Source organism: Fukomys damarensis, unplaced genomic scaffold (assembly GCF_012274545.1).
Source record: "Fukomys damarensis isolate Sample0158 unplaced genomic scaffold, DMR_v1.0_HiC HiC_scaffold_33, whole genome shotgun sequence".
Taxonomy (NCBI): domain Eukaryota; kingdom Metazoa; phylum Chordata; class Mammalia; order Rodentia; family Bathyergidae; genus Fukomys; species Fukomys damarensis.
Window position 1 is genome coordinate 15,463,531 of NW_022900945.1, and position 14,216 is coordinate 15,477,746.

General features: G+C 35.2%; 1 protein-coding gene and 2 long non-coding RNA genes across 38 annotated transcripts in view; 1 reads left to right on the plus strand and 2 right to left on the minus strand.

The window, feature by feature from the left end:
* The window catches only part of LOC117284037, a 36,195-nt gene extending 24,816 nt beyond the window's left edge, over nt 1–11,379 (minus strand). Inside the window, exons 1-2 of the long non-coding RNA XR_004515128.1 lie at nt 11,308–11,379; nt 7,932–8,157 (exon numbers count right to left, since the gene is read on the minus strand). This is a non-coding gene — a long non-coding RNA (uncharacterized LOC117284037). The remainder of the gene's footprint in view (nt 1–7,931; nt 8,158–11,307) is intronic.
* A 21-nt stretch (nt 11,380–11,400) lies between these two features.
* Adgrl2 (adhesion G protein-coupled receptor L2) overlaps nt 11,401–14,216 on the plus strand; it is a 221,892-nt gene continuing 219,076 nt past the window's right edge. For 17 of the 36 annotated variants that reach the window (XM_033758435.1, XM_033758429.1, XM_010613717.2 and 14 more), the window contains exon 1: nt 11,428–11,444. The gene's annotated coding sequence lies outside the window, so the exon portion shown is untranslated. Of the gene's footprint in view, nt 11,445–14,216 lie in introns of all 36 variants that reach the window. The other 19 variants (XM_019205996.2, XM_033758434.1, XM_033758425.1 and 16 more) reach the window with 3 other exon arrangements.
* The window catches only part of LOC117284038, a 30,927-nt gene continuing 30,438 nt past the window's right edge, over nt 13,728–14,216 (minus strand). Inside the window, exon 3 of the long non-coding RNA XR_004515129.1 lies at nt 13,728–13,867. This is a non-coding gene — a long non-coding RNA (uncharacterized LOC117284038). The remainder of the gene's footprint in view (nt 13,868–14,216) is intronic.

Below are 14,216 nucleotides of genomic sequence, written 5' to 3' on the forward strand. Positions count from 1 at the left end.
AAAAAAAAAAAAAAAAAAAAAAAAAAAAGCAGTGTTGGAGCTCAAGGAAAGGGTAAAGGGCATCTGATTTAGGGTGGGAATTTTTAGTAGAGATAAGACATTGATTAAACACAGGGTAATAACCAAATAAGTAACTGCATTAAAGACATTGGGAGATGGATCTTTCATTGTTAAAGAAAGTGCTATAGTTACAAATGTGGAAAGAGAGACTCTGTGAGCTACTCTGGTATTGGCTTGGAAATGGAGGCATCAGTGTTTCATAAGTATAGGAAGAAATAAATATAGATGTTAAGATATAGGTAGGTGAATTTCACACACATGTTTTCTGTTTCTGGATTTGGAGAGCTATACCCTCAAAGCAATGAGCACACCTGCCTCCCAGATCTTGGCTTCTAAATACCATTCTCAACAAAAAGAAACCAGAACTCTTTGGAGAAAGAGCTGTTTGCAAAAATTATGCATTAAAAAAAAAGTGAACCTGGGATGTGCAAAAGTATAGAGGTACTCAAACAATCCCATGGACTTGTGAAAAAAAACCAATCAGATTAGAGAGAATTATGCTGATCATATATGAGACAATTCAAAGATCAAAATAAATAATAATAATATTGACAAGAGATGCATGAATTCAGCTGGATGTAACTACTGCCATCTGAAATCCTAACTAGAGTTATGATTGCCTGAGAGTAACCCTAGCCAGTTTTTCCTGCATAGTTTTTCTGTATACCATAAGTAGAAAAAATAAAAAGACCAAAACCAAATAGTAGAGATGTCTATGGGACTTTACAATGGGATAATAGTACTCAGTGTGCCTACCTCCTCAGCTGTAGCTTATGACAAAACAGCATCATTTTGGGGCCAGGGATTTAGCTCAGTGGTGTCATCCATGCCTGCCTTGCAAGCACAGCACCCTGAGTTTAATCCTCAGTACCAGAAGAAAAAAAAAAAAAAGGTGATGGGGAGACAATAACATTCTGGTTTGGATGAAGTCACTTTTGTCCTAACCAGGATGTCTGTCCATCCTTCTGAACCAAATTCCAAGGATCCACTTGGTCCTGTCCCCACCTATGCATGTGTAATGAAGTCTTTCAGTAAACTGTGCTCTCTGGGGTCCTGGATCTGTCTGTTTCTCCTTCAACCCATAGCACTTTACGGTTGATTCTTGTGCACTGAGACTGGTTGTTTGTTTCACAATGGCAGGGTACAGCCCACCAAATAAAAAGGATAGCCATGAGTCCATACTGACAAACATACACACATACATGAATAAATAAATAAGGCAGTCCTCCCCAAGTACTTATACAAGAGCATGAAAAAAGACATTACAACAATTACCTTCAGCATTAAATTGATGCTACATCAAAAATCATTGCCACCTAATATGATATTATGAAATTAATCACCTTCCTATTTTCTCTACTGCAGATAGACAACCTGAATCTAATAATTAGAAAGCAGAAGAAAAATCTAAAAACAAGGCATATCTTACAAAGTGACTCGTAGTCTTTAGAAGTATGAAATTCCTGAAAATCATGGTAACAGATGTGGAAGGGTTCCACAGTGAAAGACTGAAGAGGTCTAATAACTCAGTTGAACACTTCTTTCTGGACTGGATCCTTTTGTTATAAAGCACATTATTAGGACAAGTGGCAGAACTTGAAGGGGATCTGAGGATAACCTGAAAGTGATGTATTGATATTAATTTTCTGATTCTGCGGGTTGTATTTCACTTATAAAAGAAAGTGGTGAAGTTTGTTGAAGTATTAGGCCTATGGACTTTAGGAGTACTTGGCAAAGTACTGCCCAATAATTTAGGAAAAATGTTATCTACACTGTGGTGGAAACATTTTTGTGATTTGAGATTGTTTCAAAGTAAAACAAAAATTGAATATTTTAAAACTTGATAAGTTCCATAAAGTGTCATAAACCTGAAATAACCAGGTTAGCTTATGAGAACTCTATTCTGTTTTACGTATTATTATAGTACAGTTTCTCATGATCTGCAAATGTATGTCATCATAAAATTCATAGGTTGAAATTTGGAAATTCCAGTACAGTTTATGATCTATCAGACATCTGGGTACTGATGGTTATGGTCACCTTTTCTGTTTTCTTTTGTATTATTGAAGCCTTCCATATGCTTTTTTAAAAAAACAGTAGTTAAATATTCATGGTAGATATTAAAATAGAAAGGAATACTATCTAAGTGGAAAATTATGATACTTCCCTAGGGGCAGAAGCACAGTAGAAATAATATTTGGACAGGTTATACTTTGTATTTACTGAACTTGTTAAAATACAACCAATTTCCAATAACAGGGCAAAAGTTTGGCATGGTGGTAGACACCTGTAATCCAGCTACTCAGGAGGCTGAGGCCGAAGGATTATTTGAGGCCAGCCTAGGCAGCACTGTGGGACTCTGTCTCAAAAAACAAACAACATGGTAAATATTAGATTCCCTCTTTGAATATATAAACATTTAAAGTGAGTTGAAGCAAAAACAGACATTGCAGGACATGCATAAGGAGACTCTTTCAAGGGGACGGAAGATATCACTGTATTTATTAAATGCTAACAATGCTTAATATTCGACAAACACAGCCAAAATTAGCAGAGCACGTACATGTGTAGAGTTGAGGTTTACTCTTAAAGATTGATTTTCTCCAGTGTATTAGTACAGTGGCAAAAAATAAAATAATTTTCTTTAAAGCAAAATAAGAAAATGCCTAAGTTCAGAAACTATGACATTGAAATCTCATTTGCCAATTTTAAATTAAATATTAAAAATGTAGATGGAAGCTGGATGCTCTGGTGTGCACCTTAGACCCAGCTGCTGCAGAGGCTGCAGGAGGAGCATTGGCTGATCCCAGGTTCCTGAGGTTAGCCTGGGCGACACAGAGAGATGCCGCCTCAAAACAAAATGAAACGATTTAGGTTTGAATGCTAAATTCATACAGTGGAATAGACAGATATTCTACTTCTCTTGGATGGCTATCTGGCTAATCATGTAGCGATTTCTATCATATGAAGCCCTTGAAATATCTGCAAGCCATTATTATTGAATATATCTGCATGTCATGAAATATCTGCATGTCATTATTATTTCTGTTATTACGAAGGCATCACAGAAATTGGCTCTTTATCCTCAAAGGCAAAAATGTTTAAAGCAAGCTATCTCTTGAATAGGCCTTTGCATGCTTGGGGGAAAGACTCTTGATTTTATGTGGAAGTGAGCCATGCTGTGAAGGATTTGGAGTATAACTGGAGAGACCTCAGAGAAAAGATTTCACCCTGTGGCTCGGTATCATGCCACAGCGCTAGCTGATGCCAGGAAATAACCATAGGGCTCCTTGGCCCTGGTGAATGTGCAAGAAAATTAACTTTTTATAAATATTATAATTTTCAGAAAGGTATGGTGTTCATTTAAGGAAACAGAAGTCCACCTTACTGAAGAAGACAAGTTAGGCTAAAATTAGCAATACAATGTAGTAGGTGTGAAAATCCAACTTTCCCATTTTACAGCTAGGGAAACTTAGACAAATTACTTAATCCCTTTGCTCCTCATTTTCTTCACATATAAGGAGAGATGGTGATAATAACCCCCGAGTTTTAAGATTATTGTCAGCATTAAATGAGACGTAATATGTAAATTACTTAAAGTAGTACGTGGGATAAAGGGAACACTAACTGCTATCAACTATTACAATTATTGGAGGTGAAGAACAAAGATAATAAACAAGCAAAAACAGAAGCTACACTAAGAACTCAATGATTTTCACAGAACATAATTTGATCACTCTGAATAAATATATTCACTGGTGTAAATCCAGCATAAAATTAGGGCACACAGTATTCCTTTAAAAATAATCCTCTGTATAAATGGAGCTAACAGTAGTAGTCCTCGCAGCAGAGTTATAAGGATTTAATTATAAAAATTCTTATCTATTTGTTTGACACTACTAATAGTCACTCAAAACACGAGTTGCACTACTATTGCTAATTATTATCATTATTATGACATAATAAATTCAAAGTTTGAGAGATACAGAGGAGGGCACAATTACAATTATGCAGTGTAAGAAGAGAAGAGCTAACATTTTGGTCTTTTAAAGAACAAATACAGTTTTCCAGATGGAGAGTATTCATGGATGCTCCATGTGGTTTTAGCTAAACTTGTTTTCAAAAAGCCAATGGGCCTACAATTATTCCACAGATCACCTACCTCTGAATTAACCATGTCCATATAAACTAATCAATCAACAAGTAACTGAGCACCAAATCTGTGAAATGTGCAGAAAAGGTGTAGACAGCCTTGCAGCTGGTTTTTCTATGTTTATGCTCTCTCTTAGAGAGGTTGACACACTAGTCTCTCTAATGCATTTTCTTCATGCATACCTACCAGGCAAGGTACAGCAGCTCTCACCTGCCTGCTGTCTCAGTCCAGATGACCCTGCCTGGCAGTAAGGAACATCTGCGGTTCTGCAGTTCAGTACTGAGACACTGCTTGCGAATTTGTGAAAAAAAAAAAAAACCAAAAAAACCCCAAACAAACAAACAGATAATCTCATAACACAATCCATGGTCCCATCAAGAAAAATTAAAACTGGAGGTGCAGTTCAGCCGTAGAATTCTTCCCTACCATCAAGTCCCTGATGTTCAATTCCCAGCAATACAAAATTACATCTTTTCACTATTTCTTCCGCAATTCCTTGGCTTATGTCCTTAATTCCACTGGAAGTGCCCTATTTCCTCCTCACCTACTTATATCTCATTATTTTGAAGCCCAGGGAAAAGTTACATCTCTTCCATGGAACAGAGCCTTTCAAAGGACACTATCCATACTGAATGCTTCCTGAGTTTCGGTCATCATTATTTCCTCTTTCTAATTTATTTTTATTCATTATTTATTCAATGAGCATTTTCTAAATGCTTAGTCATGGTGCCAACAAGAATGAGGACTTTTGCTACTTTTACTAGGCTCCTCATCAGAGCTTAGTAGACATGCCTTACATTTCATAGGTAAGAGAAGCAAGTGGTACACGTGAGGATAAAGCCAGCAAATGTATGCTTTTTTTTTTTTTTTGCTAAAACTACTTATGCCAAGTAATATTATTGAGATATATTAAAACATTCTGTACTATGAACCAGATTAAATACTTCAACCAATAGGGATGAAACAAAAAGATACTGTGCTTTGTTTTGTGTTAATTTTACCTCCTAGAGAGGATCATAAGCCTTTTTTTTTTTCTTTCAATTTTTTTTTTTTTTGTACCAGGGATCAAACTCGGGTCCTTGTGCCTGCGAGGCAGGCAGCAGCAGAACCACTGGGCCAAATCGCCAGCTGGATCATAAGTCTTTTAATTGGCCAGCAGCACGTCTCTCTTCATTCGTTCAATAAATACCATCTTTAAAAATAGTTCATATTTGTTGTTTCCTGACTCTTTTAGTTTTAGACATGCTGGTTTTTTGTACCAGGGATCAAACTCGGGTCCTTGTGCCTGCGAGGCAGGCAGCAGCAGAACCACTGGGCCAAATCGCCAGCTGGATCATAAGTCTTTTAATTGGCCAGCAGCACGTCTTTCTTCATTCGTTCAATAAATACCATCTTTAAAAATAGTTCATATTTGTTGTTTCCTGACTCTTTTAGTTTTAGACATGCTGGACACTAAATAAATACTAGCTGATTGAAGACAATCTTTGATCTTGGATTGAGGACTAGATTTACACACGTGGAACACTCATTGCACAGCCGCAGTCCTTTCCTCCTACTGCTATTCATGACATAAGGAACAGTTCATGAATTTGCAGTGACACTTTGGTTTGCTAGTAGTGTCCTTTGGATCAAAAAGTTCCTCCAGGGTGCCTTGGAAGTTTCTGTTTCTCTGTAGTCAAAGTTTGTGTTCACTACAGACAATGCTGGAGCACAGCTAACCAAATGGAACTGGCTAATAAAAGCTTTTGTAGGTGAGGATTTTGGAAACAAATTTCAAGGCCATTTGCTAGAAAAATCCTCAGCAGGAGGAATTTTCACCCACATAAGTTAATGTCAAGTTTTGATTTGAAGCAGTTGGGAAAGGCAGAGGAGTTTAAGTACTTACAAAGTATGCAATATTCTTTATCCTTTACTAGTAAAAGTAACGTTAACATTTCTGGTTGGTGCAAAACCACTTAACAGCTCTCTAGGGTGAAACAGATGCTTCTGGTAGACAGCCATTCTTCCAAGAGCTCATGCTCCAAGAGCAGCACTGGAGTGCGTTAGATATTACAAGGCCTTTTGTGATCTTGGCTCCTTCAATGTGATTCAAAGATGGTCACACAGGAAACTTCAACACCAAACGGAGCAAAAACACTCTTTTCAACCAACATAAACTAGAACTTTACAGGATCTACTGTTCAGTGAAAAGTATAGATTACTCTGGCTCAAGAAATCAGAAATGTCCTTATATTTATAATCACAAATCAGTTACAACTTTCCTTTGTCTCCTTCAAAAATCTTGTTGAAGATGAGCATTCCCACACGATGTGTAATTTTCTCTTAAACTTTTAAATTTCTCTGCATGCAGAAGAAAAGCTCTGCTCGCTTCATTGAGCAATTATTATTTCTTAAGTGACTAAAGAATTTGAGGATAATGCCGAAATCTTCCTTTTATCCAGAGAACAGCCTAACACAGCCTGAGTGTTGCCTGGCAGCAAAGCACCCCAGCTCTAGGTGGGAGAGCCAAGTCAGTACAGAAAGGAGACCTCATCCGGCACCTCTGGTCACTCCTTAACATCTACTGAAGTTCTTGAATGAAGGCCAATTAGGACCGTTTACATGTCTCCTTGGAGGTTTTAGATAACTCTTCACTAAGAACTGTTTGTTTTTCTCATTTAGGCGGTTTCTCTAGGGTAGAATTTGCAAACTTGCTGCTGAACAGGCCGTTTGAAGATCACTGCCAGGTTTTCATATGGAACTATCGCATCGCATGGTATTCGAAAAATTCCTTAAGAAGGGACTCATTTTACCTCTCAGACTTGAATTTGAACATGTTTTCTACAGTATTGTCCCACAAGTCAAGCAACAGAAAAACAGTTCATACATACACGTCTCGTGGAAAATGCCTACACAAGGAACTTGCTGCTTGAGGGCCTGTGCTATTATTTACAGAATTCTAATTTTTTACAGGGTTTTGTTTGTTTGTTTATACACAGTTGGAATCATTTCACTGCGACTTCTACCATTTATCTTAGTTTTCTAAGATACTCCCTACCTCTTCTACATAATAAGTCCTTCAAATATCTGAAGATAAGTTCTATGCTTCCTTTCAATGCAAGGATTTTGCTTTTTAATTACATGCTTCTTAGTCCTTCACTTCCACCTGAGGTTTCATGGCTTCCAAATTTTATCATCAGTAAGAAGTTAGCTTTTCAAATAAGTGCCTGGAACACAGTCTGCTAGTACTAGGTACAGTTAAAGTTAAATTTTAAATAATTTTTGTGAGAGTAAATTTTGCTTGCTGAATTTAGTCATCTATACTACATAAGAAAATTATAGTCATCTATACTACATAGAAATTGTTTTTTAACATTAGAGTCATACACTTAGCTATAGAAAGCACCCTTTTTGCTTGCCTCCATTAATGGAAATTTTACTAGGCACTACTAAGTGGTGATGGCGAAAACATGCTGAAATATTACTCTCTGGTACTGATGTAAAACTTCTCAACCAGAGAACTATTACAACTTCAGGTTAAGATGTTTTTCATCTAAAGATAAATTTAAATGTAAATTAAAATGTAAGGAAGAGCTGAGATAGTTTTGTTTATTAATTACAGTTCTAAAAATTGTATTAGGGTATCAAATTATACTATTTGCAAAATTGCTAACATTCAGGAAAATATAATTAGCTAACACTTTAAATCAGAATTGAAGACTGTTTGAATATTCCTTACATCTCCATATATGCCAAAGATGCTCCAGTTTTTCGCAAAATGCTAAAGTGATGACTCGTCCAACAATGTAGATGGTTAATAGTCACCCAAGCGGTATCACCAATGTAACATATCATGCTTTCACTTCTCATTAGAATTGTTATACTGCCGAAGCTTGACCAAAGTTTCTTTTCCTCATATGTCAGATCGTGCTTTGTCTTTGATTATTTTCTTTTCCTTCTCTTACCTGCATTCAAGGTATTTAAAAAAAAAATAACAGATTCTATGACGCGCCAACCCAAATTCTACTCAGATAAAAGTTAAATTTAATTCAAAAGACTTGCTTAGGAGAGGTGACGTGTGAACACTAGAGAGTGTACCCTTCACTCTTCTGCTCTCTTATGGTGGTCAGGTGACCTACAGTAGTGACTGGCTGAAATGAGTTCCAATTCAGCTAAAAGAAATTTCTACATTAAGAATAGTGGCAAAAATAGCATTAAAAATTAATAAAGTAGAAAACGACAGACATGTATTCCTATTACGTCTTGTACTCGTACCAGAGTTGTAAGCCTCTCTGAAAAATATTTATGCACGTGGGTGGAGGCAAGTTGTCTGTAAAATTGTAAGAGGTGTTATCAGATTCATCAGGACTTGGTTGTGAATTTGACTACATAATTTTGGCTCATAGAAAAATGAGGAGGAAATATCTGATTAAAGTGTGCGTTGCTACCGAGGCAAGTGAATGTTGCCATGGCAATCGAGATGAACCGAGCAAGGTTAACTAAATCTAACCCGGTTAGTAGTTTTGAGTCAATGCATCGCCAAGAGGAAAAGTTACCTACAGTATTAAGATAAAGCACTTGCCTCGTGGAGCATCCTCTCACTAGTATCTTGTTGTTCCTTTTCTAAAACATCGCTTTAGGGGTCTAATTCGAATGCTCTCTCTTAATAATCAAATGCAGCTTTGACCTCACTCGGCAAATGCCTGGCATTTCCGCTGGTTTATTGTATCAGCGGAGGAGACATCTGCAAAATATATCCATTTTTCCCCTTTAGTTCTTAAAAAAGTGCACTAAAGCCAAAGCTGTAACACTGGAGCTTGGAATTCAATAATATCTAGAACGTGCTGCCCTCTTCAGGAGCTGGTGCTTAAAAATGCCTTTTAAATTCTTTTTGCTAGCAGTTTAGAAACTACAAATATGAGCAGTAATTTCAAGAGTTCTATTAATAATTTTAAGGAATATGTACCACGTACAATTAAATTTCAAAGTTTAAAAATTTTTCTTTAAAAGGCTGCATTAAAATTAATTACAAAATTTGGAACTACATTAAAATATATGATTCAATAAAAAATAATAATTTAAAGAAACTACTTTCATAGGGAGAATTCCTGAATCATTGCAGAATTTCAGACTCTGCATTTGCTATCCAAATGTTTATTCATAAAATTATTTTACAAAATATTATCTGTGTCAAAACCTAAGTAAGAGACCCTTCGAATCTTATTCTCCAGCAAAAAAAGTTTACAAATTTGTGAATATTTTGGACAGGCGGTGCAGCTCAGTAATAGAGCCTTAGACCCTAGGTTTAATCCCCAGCATTGAAAAAACAAAAAGTGAACATCACTTTCAGTGGTTTGTAGTAGCAATTTATTTTTATTTATAGAAATACTATTGTTTTTAGGAAGATTTCAAATTAAAATTTGATTTTAATTTAAAATAAGTAGAATAATTTTGCTCAGTGGTTCCGCCACCTGTCCTGCGGGCACAAGGACCAGAGTTCGATCCCCAGTACCAAAAAATAAAATTAGTAGAAAAATGTTATATGGACTGAAATATCATTATTTGGAAAATTCAAATAAATCCTTTATGTTATCTATTAACATTTACTTAGCAATTATGCAGTTTTGACAAAGAGACATGAACTTTATATTTTTAAAAATTATGATACTTAAAAAACATAAAGGAAGAGACTATAACCAAAATTTAATAACATTAATCATCAGGATAAGATAAAACATTTTCTTTTATCTTGACATATTTCTTTTTGTTTGTTTTTTTGCTTTGTTTTGTTTTGTTTTTGAGCAGGGTCTCACTATGTAGTTGAGACTGACGTGGAACTCACTATGTAGCCCAGGCTGCTCTTGAACTCACAGCAATCCTCCTGCCTCAGCCTACCGAGTGCTGGGATTAAGGCATGCACTACCACGTCTGGCAACATATTTCCTTATGTTATAACTTTTGACAAACTTTACTTTGTATCAATTATTAAAAATGAAAAGTAAATGTTTAGGAAGAATTTTAAAGAACATAAATCCAGGAACCAATACCTTTTCCAAGTATAATTTTGCTCTTGTTCTTAGCATGCAATATAATTATGATCTCAGTGGATAGAAAACAACAAGCAAATAAATGATTCCTTATTATGAACATTAGGAGCTTGAAAATCAACCAGTGACAAATACTGGTGGGGCTGTGGGAAAAAGGAACCCTTCTCTACTGTTGGTGTGAATGTTAACTGGTACAACCAGTACAGAAATCAGTGTGGAGATTCCTCAAAAAACTAAAAGTAGAGGTTTTCCATTTGACCCAGCTATTCCTCTTCTTGATATCTTCCCAAAAGAATAAAAAGCATCACCCTGCAGGAACAAATGCATACCCATGTTTATAGCAGCACGGTTTGTTATAGCTAAATCTTGGAAACAGACCAAATTCCCATAAACTGGTGAATGGATATAGAAGATGTGGTTCTTTTATGAAATGGACTACTACTCTGCCATAAAGAAAGATAACACTGAGACGTTTATAGCTAATAGGTGCATCCTGAGACCGTACTCAAGTGAAATAAATCAGACACAAATGTGTAAATACCTCACTGTTTCTCTGGTGTGAGAAACTGAGAGTGAAAATGAGGACCAAAATGTAAGATGGATATTGTGAAACTCCCTACGATAAATGTGGTCATTATGTAGACCTAAATATACCAAGAAACTTAGTAAAAAAAAAATAGCGGCTTGAACTTCAACTTTTGTTTCTCAGCTCCTACACCTGATTTTCTTCTCAACATTCCAGACAGAAAGTTTACTTTCATGTAGATGGATGTAGCAGTTCTGAATGCTGATTTAAGGAAGCTGGAATGTCCTCAATTTTCCCCTAAAGAGTTTAGATGTAGCTGTCTCATTGGCATAGACAAAAAATTCAACTGAGCTGAAAGGGCATAGTGAAAAAAACTAGCAATTTTCTCTTAATCCTGTAATATTTGTTTTCAGAAAATAAAATGTTTTATTCTGTGTCTGAAAGTACTTATCATAACAATTGCCCAATCCTAAGGTTGTTCTGTCCAAAGATATGTTCAAAATTCTTACAATACTGATTTGTGTTTTGTTCAGTAGACTTACCTCATTTTTGTTTTGCGGCTGATGCATTACATTTGGCACTTAGGATCCCTGTGGATGGAGGTATAATAAATAATAATATTTTCTTTGCTTTCCAGGGCATTTATGGCACAATGATAAATTTCATCTTTCCCAGTATGGTAAGTAAGACTCTATATTTGATAGTGCCTAACAGAAACAAAGAAAAAGTGAATTGTTATAATAAAAATGAAATGTAAGTTACTAAATACATCGAATGATCTGATAATTATAAGGTAGCTTACACTTTTGCGAATAAATGCTGCATTCACATTCCATATGCATTCTGAAGTCTCACCAAATAGGCTACAGACTCTTGGAAGGCAACACAAGGTTTTGCTTTCTCTATTAAATTGCACGTGAACATAGTGGATTCAGTATTTTTGTTTTCTAGGGTAATTTATTTTTAAATATACACAGATATAGAAATAAATGTGATTTGCCTTCTATGAGCAAAAAGAGGAAGTGTATCTGTGACACATACTGAAAGTGTGTGAATAAGCATCTTTTGGAATTTTCACCTTAACCTAAAAAGTAATTGTAATTTATGTTTGACCAGGGCTCTGTGAATTTAAAAATGCTCATTTTCTAAAAGCATACATTATAACTTCTAGGTGAGCCAGCTGCTGTATGATTTTGTTAAGCACATAATAGTGTTGTCTTCATGTTTTTAAGACATTAAAGGCAATACTCCGGTTAGTCTTGGTCATAACTTCTTTACAATCGAAATGACAAAAAAAATTAATCTTATTCAATAGGAAAAGCCAGTGTAAAATATTTCTCAACAAGTTATTACTGCATCTTATGAAAGATTTTTTTTCCCTAGTGGTCCTTGATTATTCTTTATAAAAAGAAGTAATTTTTCACTGTAGAAAAATAGCATTCTAAAATAAACCAGTCATCACAAAGTGTTACGTTAGCAAAAAACTATATTATATGTTTTGTACTTCTGTACAGAAGGGAAAAAGGATTGGTATTATATTGTGGGCTTAGAAAAAACCTCCAAAAGATATAGAAAAGAGTTGGAATATGAATATTTTAAGATTCATTTCTTAATTTCATGTGATAAATATATATTCTTTTTCAAAACCATTACTTGAATAATGAACTATTAAAAGCATGTAAATATATATACACATATATAATCAAAAAATTCTCTGTACCAATTGCATAAACCAAATGATATATAATTAAAAATAAAATACTTTCCACCTTCTCCCAGGAGGAACTAAAAATATAAATGAAGGTTAATTGGGAAAACATAAATAAGAAAGGATTCAGAGTGAAAATAAAGCTATAACTTTAACATGTTTTACTCTGGTACAAAAGTGCTTATAGACTTCAAGCACCTGTGTGGAAAATAGATAAGAACTAAAATTCTAGTAACCTTTTTTTTTTTGGTACTGGAGACTCAACTCAGGACTTTGCCCTTGCCAGGTAGGCCCAGCCCCACTGAGCGACATCCCCAGCCCTTTATTAACTTTTCTACAAGAAGGAAAGAGCTACACAGAGAAAGCTTAGAACATGGAAGTAAAGCATTTAAAATAGAAATACAATAGAGACTTAATCAAATATAAAATCATTTTAGCAGAAGAATTTGCTTTTACCTTAAAATAATGTTTAAGAAATTATTTATGAAGACTAGGGATGTGGTTCAGTGGTGGATCGCTTGCTTATCATATGCAAGGCCCTGGGTTCAATCCCTGGTGCTAAAAAAAGAAAGGAAGGAAGAATTTATTAACAGTAATCATAATGAAATACCAACCATTAAAATACATTTGGAATCAAAAATTTGAATCAAGAGTAACTTATTGTGAGGTGAAGATTTAGCATGAAAGTATAAATTTTATTTTGAGCTGAGCGTCATGGTGTAGGCCTGTCTTCCCAGCACTTGGGAGGCTGAGGCAGAAGGATTGCCATGAGTTCAAGACCAGCCTGGGCTACACAGTGAGAACTTGTCTAAAAAAATAATAATAATAAAATAAAATAAACAAATCAATGAATAGTTTTTACTTTGAGCCCTCTTTAAATATGGTGATTTATAATTGAACAAATAATCTTAGAAGACATTAGATTTAAAGAGGCATGTTTCTAGCACTTTTCGCATTCAACATTTTCAAGTCCTCACTTCCATCCTATTTGCTCCTAGATTACTTAAAATTATAACAGAGCTGGTCTTCTGTCTAGTCACAAACTGGAAGGGACAAAATAAAAGCTGAAAAAGATGAAGGAACGAGGGAGAGAAGTGAGAAGAGGAAGGGGGGGAAGTAAAAATAATTAAAATACATTAAATGCCTGACCAACTTCCACAGTGGATGTAATCTCTGTGGATTGCAAATGTGTATCAATCATTTTTTTAATTTAAAAAAATGAAAACTGAGAGGGACAAGGACAAATACCTTGTAGGATTTGAAATGTTCGTGGTTATTTTCAGCTATTCACCAGCTGTAAATACTGAAGGACCGGTCGGGCTTGGTAATGTAGGTCTGTAATCCCAGCGTGGAGGAGGCTGAGGCTAGAGGATTTCTGCAAGTTCGAGGCCACCCTAAGATACATAGTGAGATTCAAGGGCAGTTGGAACTATAAAGCAAGACCCTGTCTCAGTAAAAAAGAAAATTAAATAAATAAAAGAGAAATAGAAGCACCAAAGACTACAAGAATGATTTTGAATAAGATACATCATATTAGTGGGGTTTAAAATTCTTGATCTGCTAAATAGGACACTTATATTGGAAGAATTTGGATAAAATCTGAATTTGTCTTGCTAAAATTTTACAATAACGTGTCTTTGAACTTATAATATACAACAAATAATATTGTGAGATTTGGGGTTAATACAATGAAAATTTGTATTGACGAAAGAGGTAAATTTCATTCCTTTGTAAAGTTCACTT